General features: G+C 42.4%; 1 pseudogene; it reads left to right on the forward strand.

Moving 5' to 3' along the window:
- The first annotated feature begins 6,774 nt into the window (after nucleotides 1-6,774).
- LOC116083496 lies at nucleotides 6,775-7,252 on the forward strand (annotated as a pseudogene).
- Nucleotides 7,253-8,126: the final 874 nt, after the last annotated feature.

Here is an 8,126-nt window from a genome sequence, read left to right on the forward strand (position 1 = left end):
GAATCTGTCTTGAGGTCACCACTCCTTTAATCTGTTTATCTCCTTGCATGTAGGATTCCCCTCCTTTCTACTTTTTTTTTTTCTTTTTTCTTTTTTCTGTATAGCCCTGGCTGTCCTGGAACTCACTCTGTAGACCAGGCTGGTCTCAAACTCAGAAATCTGCCTGCCTCTGCCTCCCAAATGCTGGGATTAAAGGTGTGGGCCACTACTGCCTAGCATTCTTTCTACAAAAACAAAAAACAGGTTTTTTAGTATTATGGGTTGCATGCCCCAGGGCATATGGTTAAATGTGGCCAAGTGCTTGGGTGTGGAAGCCAGAGGAGTTGGGTGTGCCTCCTCTATTACTTTCACCCTTTTCCCTTCAGGCAGGGGCTCTCTCTGATCCAGAAGCCCACTGTTTTGGCTGGGCTGGTTGGTTGATGAGCTCTCAGGATCGACCTATCTTTACCCTCCATTCTTGGGGCCACCGGCATGTGTAGTCCTCCTTGGCTTTTATGAGGGTCCTATGGATTTGAGATCAGATCCTCATGTTTCCATGATAGGGACTCTTTTTTTTTTTTTTTAAGATTTATTTATTGTTATATGTAAGTACAATGTAGCTGTCTTTAGACATACCAGAAGAGGGTGTCAGATCTCATTACAGATGGTTTTGAGCCACCATGTGGTTGCTGGGATTTGAACTCACGACCTTTGGAAGAGCAGTCAGTGCTCTTACCCGCTGAGCCATTTCACCAGCCCGATAGGGACTCTTAAGTATGGAGCTTTCAACCAGCCTCCAAATAATATTTGAGAGAGAATGCCCAGAAGGCAGATTACAAAGAATTTTTTTTCCCCAGAGATGGTTTCTCTGTGTAGTCCTAGATGTCCTGGAACTCACTCTGTAGACCAGGCTGGCCTCAAACTCAGAAATCTGCCTGCCTCTGCCTCCCAAGTGCTGGGATTAAAGGTGTGCACTATCACTGCCTTTTTCAAGACAAGGTTTCTCTGTTGTAGCCCGGGCAATGCTGGAACTCAGAGATCCACCTGGCTCTGCCTCCAGAAGGTTTGGGATTAAAGGCATGTGCTGCCACTGCCCAACCTCTTTGAAATAATTTAAATAAGCATTCATAGAAATTCTTTGTAATAGGACCCAGCAGCGGCAATGGTAGTGCACACCTTTAATCCCAGCACTTGGGAGGCAGAGGCAGGAGGATTTCTGAATTCGAGGCCAGGCTGGTTTACAAAGTGAGTTCCAGGACAGCCAGGGCTATACAGAGAAACCCTGTCTCCAAAAACAAAAAAGAAAAAGAAAAAGGAAAAGAAAAAGAAAAAGGGAAAGAAAAAGAAAAAGGAAGAAAAACAAAACAAATCAAACAAACCCAGGAAACAAACAAAAGATTTCAGAGTTCAAGTGGTGATTTACTGATAACACACTCTTCAAGATCTGCATTTTATAAATATCCTTTTCCAAAGGTTGTTTCTGTATAAAGGCTAAGAATACAGTTGACACTAAACTTTTATTCTAGAGTGAAGCATCATTCATTAACAAGGACATGCATTAATGTTCAAAGATGCTATTTGCCCAATTGAGAGATTTGACTTCCAATGTAATTTTGTCCAGTAAGCTTTAATGAAAATATGCACAGATATAATGTTTTAATAAATGGCAAATTGATAATAATTAGACTGATAACACAATCTGGAGAAAATTAATCTTGACTGTCAACTTAGAAGGATTTTTTTGATGCAAAGAAAATAATATATCAGAAAAAGATTTCTGCCACATAGTGTACTTGTGTAGAATAGAATGGGAATGGATGTTCATTTGTTTTCTTGTTTTTTGTTTGTTTGCTTTTGTTTTGTTTTTCTTTTTTTCTTTTTCTTTTTCCTTTTCTTTCTTTTTTATTTTGAGACAGGGTTTCTCTGTGTAGCCCTGGCTGACCTGGAACTCACTCTGTAAACCAGGCTGGCCTCGAACTCAGAAATCAGCCTGCCTCTGCTTCCCAAGTGCTGGGATTAAAGGTGTGGGCCACCACTGCCAGGTGGGAAAGGATGTTCAAAGAGAAGAGAATTGGGTAAAATTTTCTATTGTTAAAGAAGAAACCTTGTTTCATGTGAACATGTAAATGGGTTCTGTTATTTCATGGTTTGTAGATTTGTATCATTACACTTAGTTAGCAACTCATGCATACCCCCACAGCTGTCACCCATATCCCTGTGCCCACTGGTCCCCTTCCATCTCCAAAGCAGTCCCTCCATATGCTTTTTATCAGATGTACTCCTTAACCCTTTCTCTCCACTATCCAAGATGTTTTCCTCTGTAATGACTCAATTTCCACTTCCATGACACGCCCCCAATGCACACATGTGAGCCCACACTGTGTGCTTTTTTTTTTTTTTTTAAGAATGATATCAGCTTCCTCTGGTATTTAAGAGTCTATTGCACACATTTTGAAGTTTAATATAAAGACTTTATTTTTGAAAAGCATATTTTTTTGCAATTACCTAAATGAGCAACAGAAAGAAAATATCAGGGTTGGAGAGATGGCTCAGCTGTTAGAGTATATGCTGCTCTTGCAGAGGACCTGGGTTCAGTTGCCAGTACCCACATAGGACATCTGAAAATGGACTGTGGTTCTGGTTCCTGGGGATTCAACATCCTTTTTTGGTCTGTATGGGTACCTGCACATACATGGTACACAGACAAGCAAGGGTACACATGTGTGCATGCACAGAAACACACACAAATTAAAAGGGATATCAACTTGAATTTGTGAGGGGAAGCACAGTTATTAAAAATGTTTGGAGGAGGCTGGCGAGATGGCTCAGCAGGTAAGAGCACTGACTGCTCTTCCGAAGGTCCTGAGTTTGGATCCCAGCAACCACACGGTGGCTCACAATCACCCCTAATGAAATCAGACGCCCTCTTCAGGTGCGTCTGAAGACAGCTGCAGAAAAATTATGCTGGAGCGAGCGGGGCCTGCAAAGGTCCTAAGATCAACAGCAGCCACACACATGATGGCTCACAGTCATCTGTACAGCTACAGTGTACTCATATACATAAAAATGAAATAAAATAAATCTTAAAAAAAAACATTAAAAATGTTTGGAGGGCTGGAGAGATGGCTCAGCTGTTAGGAATAGTCGTTGTTATTGCAAGAGCCTTCATGTCAGCTCCCAGCACCACACTGTGGCTTATAACCATTCCTAACTCCAGATCCAGGGAATCTAACGTCCTCCCCGGTCTCAGAGAGCACCAGGCATGAAAGTGTTATTCAAGATACATGCAGGTAAAACACTCACACACACACAGTCAGATAAATACTGCTAAAAACGTATATGTTGAGGATGTTACTTAAAGGTAAAATCGTTGAGGTGGAGCATGGAATTGGAGCCACTAACAAGGATATGTTAGCTCAATGAGTCCGTCTCATTTTGATGGCCTTGATTCATGGAGAAATGCTCATGTCTGTGGATCAGACTCCTTCTTCTTTACCTCATCCAAAAAGACATTTTTTTTTTAAAAAAATCTGTTTGAAGTCCTTTACTTTACCATGTAAACTGCAGTGGTTATTCCTGGTTGTCAAATTGACTACATCTGGAGTGAACTACAACCCAGAAATGAAGGGCTCACCAGTGATCCAGATCTTGCGGCTGGACGAAACAGGCTTCTGGCCTGGATCTTGACAAGGAGATCTTGAGGCATAGTGGCCTTGAAAAGCTTAAGTCCAGGCAAGATAGTAACAGTCGTTTCAGCCTGGGAGACTAAGGCTGAGTTCAAGGTCAGCCCCAGCTCCAGGCGTGGTGATGCTCACCTTTCACCTGAGCCCCACCTTCTGCTGGAGATTTACATAAGGACATTGGAAGAGGGGAGATTCACTCTTCCTTGCCTGCTTATGCTTACTTGTCAGGCCATCTGTTGGAACCCACTATTTCAGGATTCCAGTTTGTACAGAAAACCAGCTGGAACACCTAATCTGGTGGGACTGAGCAATTACTAGATTCTTGGACTTCCCATTCACAGCTGCCTATCCTTGGACTATTGAGACTGCAAACTGTAAGTCATTCCGATAAATTCCCTCAATATAGAGAGACATTCCGTAAGTCCTGTGACTCTTTTTGTTGGTAATTCTTATTAGGTAAAGCTATATCAAGATCAGTTCACCTCAGATGGAACCACTCTTCCCAGAAAAAGTGTTCAGGCTAATTCTAGAGAAGTAGATGCAGTTAGAAAGCAAGGGAGGAGCTTGGCTTGGTGCTGGCCTGAGTTACTGTCATTACAATCTATTCAGAGCCTTACAGAGAGGTGATTTGCTGCTGGGGGTTGTCCTGGGGTACAACAGGACTTTGCATATGGTACATAAACCTTCTAACCACTGAGATAACCCCCTAGCAAGAGGTAATTTTTAGTGAATTTCCTAGGTCAGACTTTAATGCATTTATTTATTTATTTATTTATTTTTATCTCATGTGCATTGGTGTTTTGCCTGCATGTATGTCTGTCTGTGTGAGAACACCAGATCTCCAGAACTGGAGTTCAGTTGTGAGTTGTCATGTAGATGTTGGGAATTGAACTTGGGTCCTCCGGAAGAGCAGCCGGTGCACTTATCTGTTAAGTCATCTCTCCAGTCCCCAGGCCAGAATTTATATTGGAAATTCATGGGATGACCATGATGTAATTAGCCACGCCTTTTCTTTGTTTGGTTTGGTTTTTTGGAGACAGGGTTTCTCTATATAGCCCCGGCTGTCCTGGAACTCACTCTGTAGACAAGGCTGGCCTCGAACTCAGAAATCCGCCTGCCTCTGCCTCCCAAGTGCTGGGATTAAAGGCGTGCTCCACCACTGTTTTTTAAGTACGGAGTTTATTAAGGGCATGGAGTGGGGAGTTAAGAGGGTAGGAGAGGCAGAGAAAGGCAGAGAGGAGAGGGGAGGGGAAGGAAGAGGAGGGGAGGGGAGGGGAGGGAAGGGGAAGGAAGAGGAGGGGAGGGGAGGGGAGAAGTAGAGGAGTAGAGGCCGGCCATGAGCACGTGGAGAGAGTGGGGGTAAGGGGCTAGAGGACAGAGCAAGAGAGCAGAGCCTTTGTTTGGTTTTTTGAGGCTGAGTTTTGCCACATTGCTTGGGCTTTGGACTCCTGGGGTCAAGATCTTTTTGCTGAGACAAGTAAATACCAGAGGACCTACCCTTTTTTGTTTTCTTTTGTTTTTTGTTTTTGTTTGGTTTGATTTGTTTTGATTTGGTTTGGTTTTATTCCAGACAGGGTTTCTCTGTGTAGCCCAGGCTGTCCTGGAACTTACTCTGTAGACCAGGCTGGCCTCGAAACTCAGAAATCTGCCTGCCTCTGCCTCCCAAATGCTGGGATTAAAGGTGTGTACCACCACTGCCTGGCCTTTTTTGTTTTCTTAGTTGACATTTTATATACAACAAGAAACTTCACCTAAATTTGCTTCTTTGCTGCTCCTGATAAGTTGGAAATTCCCTAAGCTCTGCCTCCATCTTTTCACGGGTCAAGAGCTGCTGTTCTGCTGGGCAGTTCACACCACATCTGCATTTGCTCTCTCTCTGGCTTCTGTCTACACCAGCCAACCTCACTTCTTTCTTGGTTCTGCTTGATTGATAGATGCTTTAAGTGGAGACATAAAGTTGAACAGCTCATTTTCACTTGGGTCAGAGGGTGTCTATAGACAGCTAAATATTGATATTGCATTATTGTAATGCTATCACAAACCATTTTCAGAGTAGTTTCATGACGAAAACTCCACAAAACAGGCCATAAAACTGGCCAGTGCCTTTGAAGCCCTGGCAAAGGAAGAGGAGGGTATGTCTCTAAATTACTGCTAATATATGACCCAGGCAAGACTTTTTTTTTGTTTGTTGTTTTTTTGAGTCAGGGTTTCTCTGTTTAGCCCTGGCTGTCCTGGAACTCACTCTGTAGACCAGGCTGGCCTCGAACTCAGAAATCCGCCTGCCTCTGCCTCCCAAGTGCTGGGATTATAGGTATGTGCCACCACCGCCCGGCCCAGGCAAGACTGATTATCTTTGTTTCCATGTATCATTTCAAAGATGATAAGGATCAAATAACCAATTTTATTTATTGTTGGTGTTGTTGAGCCACCACTTTTTGTGTATATCTGTCATGTTCTACGCTTTCCTTCAGGATCTGTGCTCCCCACCATTTCTGTGGTGTCAGCCTCCTGGTCTAGTTAATTTCATTGGATCTCATTTTTCTAAAGATAGCTGGAAGACTTAGTACATTGTGATTCTACTTACAGAGTTACTGTTATTTTAGTTTTAAGTTTTCCTTGTTCTCCCCCATCTATCACCTATGCAAATTATTTTGACCATAGTCTTTGGGGAACATGGACTTTTATGGTGGTCCTATAGTGCCTGACATGCAGGCACTTCTATATAATAGATACCCATAATATAGGGTCTTTTATATAATGGCACCTGTTGTGCAATGGCAGAGGTAAAACAGTAATAATAATAATAATAAATACTTATTCCAAGTCAGGGGAAGGAAAGGACATTTTATCCCAACCAATTCTTGAAAGTCTTGTTAAAAAGAAGGAAAGATCCATCTACATAGCTTATTTAATAGCGATGTGCTATGTAAGGCAAGGTAGCAAGCTTCTTCTTTAGTGATCACAGTGGGAAAGTTATGTTTCTTTTAACTGCTAATTTGAACTGCCATCTTGCATCCGGGCATGTGTGTGCTTTATCTCAGCTGGTCTGCCTGAGACCCCCCTGAGAATGAACCCTAGTCCCCAGTGTGACTCCATTTCTACTCCCAATAAGATGAAAGGAGTGATCATGAACCAGTAAAAACTCTCTCCAAACTGCAGGCCCAAGTGTGCATTGGTGGGAAAAGATCCACCGACAGATAGATGATTAAAAACAAAACAAAACAAAACCACCCAAAACCTACAGTTCTTCTTAAAGAAGTCAGGGGTGAACAGTATCTCTGGTATTCAAGAGGTGAACATGTTTACAAACCAAGGAGCAGGGATCCATTTTAACAACCCTAAAGTTCAGGTGTCTCAGGCTGCAAACACCTTCACCATTACAGGCCATACCGAGACAAAGCAGCTGACAGACGTGCTTCCCAGCATCCTCAACCAGCTTGGTGCACACAGTCTGATACATTAAGGAAACTGGCTGAAGCTCTGCCCAAACTGTGGATGGAAAAGCATCTCTTGCTACTGGAGACTATGATTATAAAGTTCCAGATCTGGTAGAGAGTTTTGATGAGGTTTCTAAGAACCATGCAAACTGAACTGGGGTGGCATCTTACATTGACACTTGGCAGAAGTTTTCAGGAGCTGTTATTTTATATCACGACTGCTTTCTGAAATTCTTCTGTTTATGGATTTGATAAAATTGAGACCTCTTTAATATTTTTTAAGCCCAAGCTTCCTGGACACTCGTTTCAGTTTTTGCTTATACACAATTCTTGGAAAAGGTTAACAATTTTTTTGCCTAGTTAAAAATATAAGCTGCTAATTTAACTTTATCATTTTATGAACTTAAGACTGGGCAAAGCTTTCCTTGTAATGTGGAATGTACATAAGCTGTCAAGAAATCCTACTCTGTTCATGGAGAGCTGCAAGGCCATATATTTTCTCAGAATTGGCTAGCAGAATTTAGCCACATTTATTGTGAGGATTTGCCAAATTTCATAGGATGAAACTCTTTATAATGTAGAGAAGGGGCAGGGCTGTTGGCTACTGGAGCAGAGCTGATTGATGAGCAGTGTTTAGTGGCTCTGTCCGGAGGGTGTGCCTGCTCACTGCCCCTCACTAACCCTGGTCACTTAACTCCACTTCAACCGCCCCCCCCTTTTTTTAACTTTTACAACTTTGACCGCCTCATTGAAGATGGTAAGCACAATATGTGCCAAGCCTGTTTTTGAGTTATTTGATTGGACAAAAGTTTGTGATATCATTCACTGTAGGGAAAGTGTAATTTTCCATGTCTTTTGGATATTTTGAAGTTGAGTGATTTTTCTTCTGTAAAATTTCCACGACTCAATAACTTTTACTGGTGTTTTTAGGTTAATTTTGAGTGCCTTGGTAATCATCTTTAACCCTTGCATCTTCCCATAACCCATCTCCATCCTCACCCTCATCCAGTAAAGGAATTGAAGACCC

The sequence above is a fragment of the Mastomys coucha genome, unplaced genomic scaffold (assembly GCF_008632895.1).
Source record: "Mastomys coucha isolate ucsf_1 unplaced genomic scaffold, UCSF_Mcou_1 pScaffold8, whole genome shotgun sequence".
In the NCBI taxonomy this organism is placed as follows: Eukaryota; Metazoa; Chordata; class Mammalia; order Rodentia; family Muridae; genus Mastomys; species Mastomys coucha.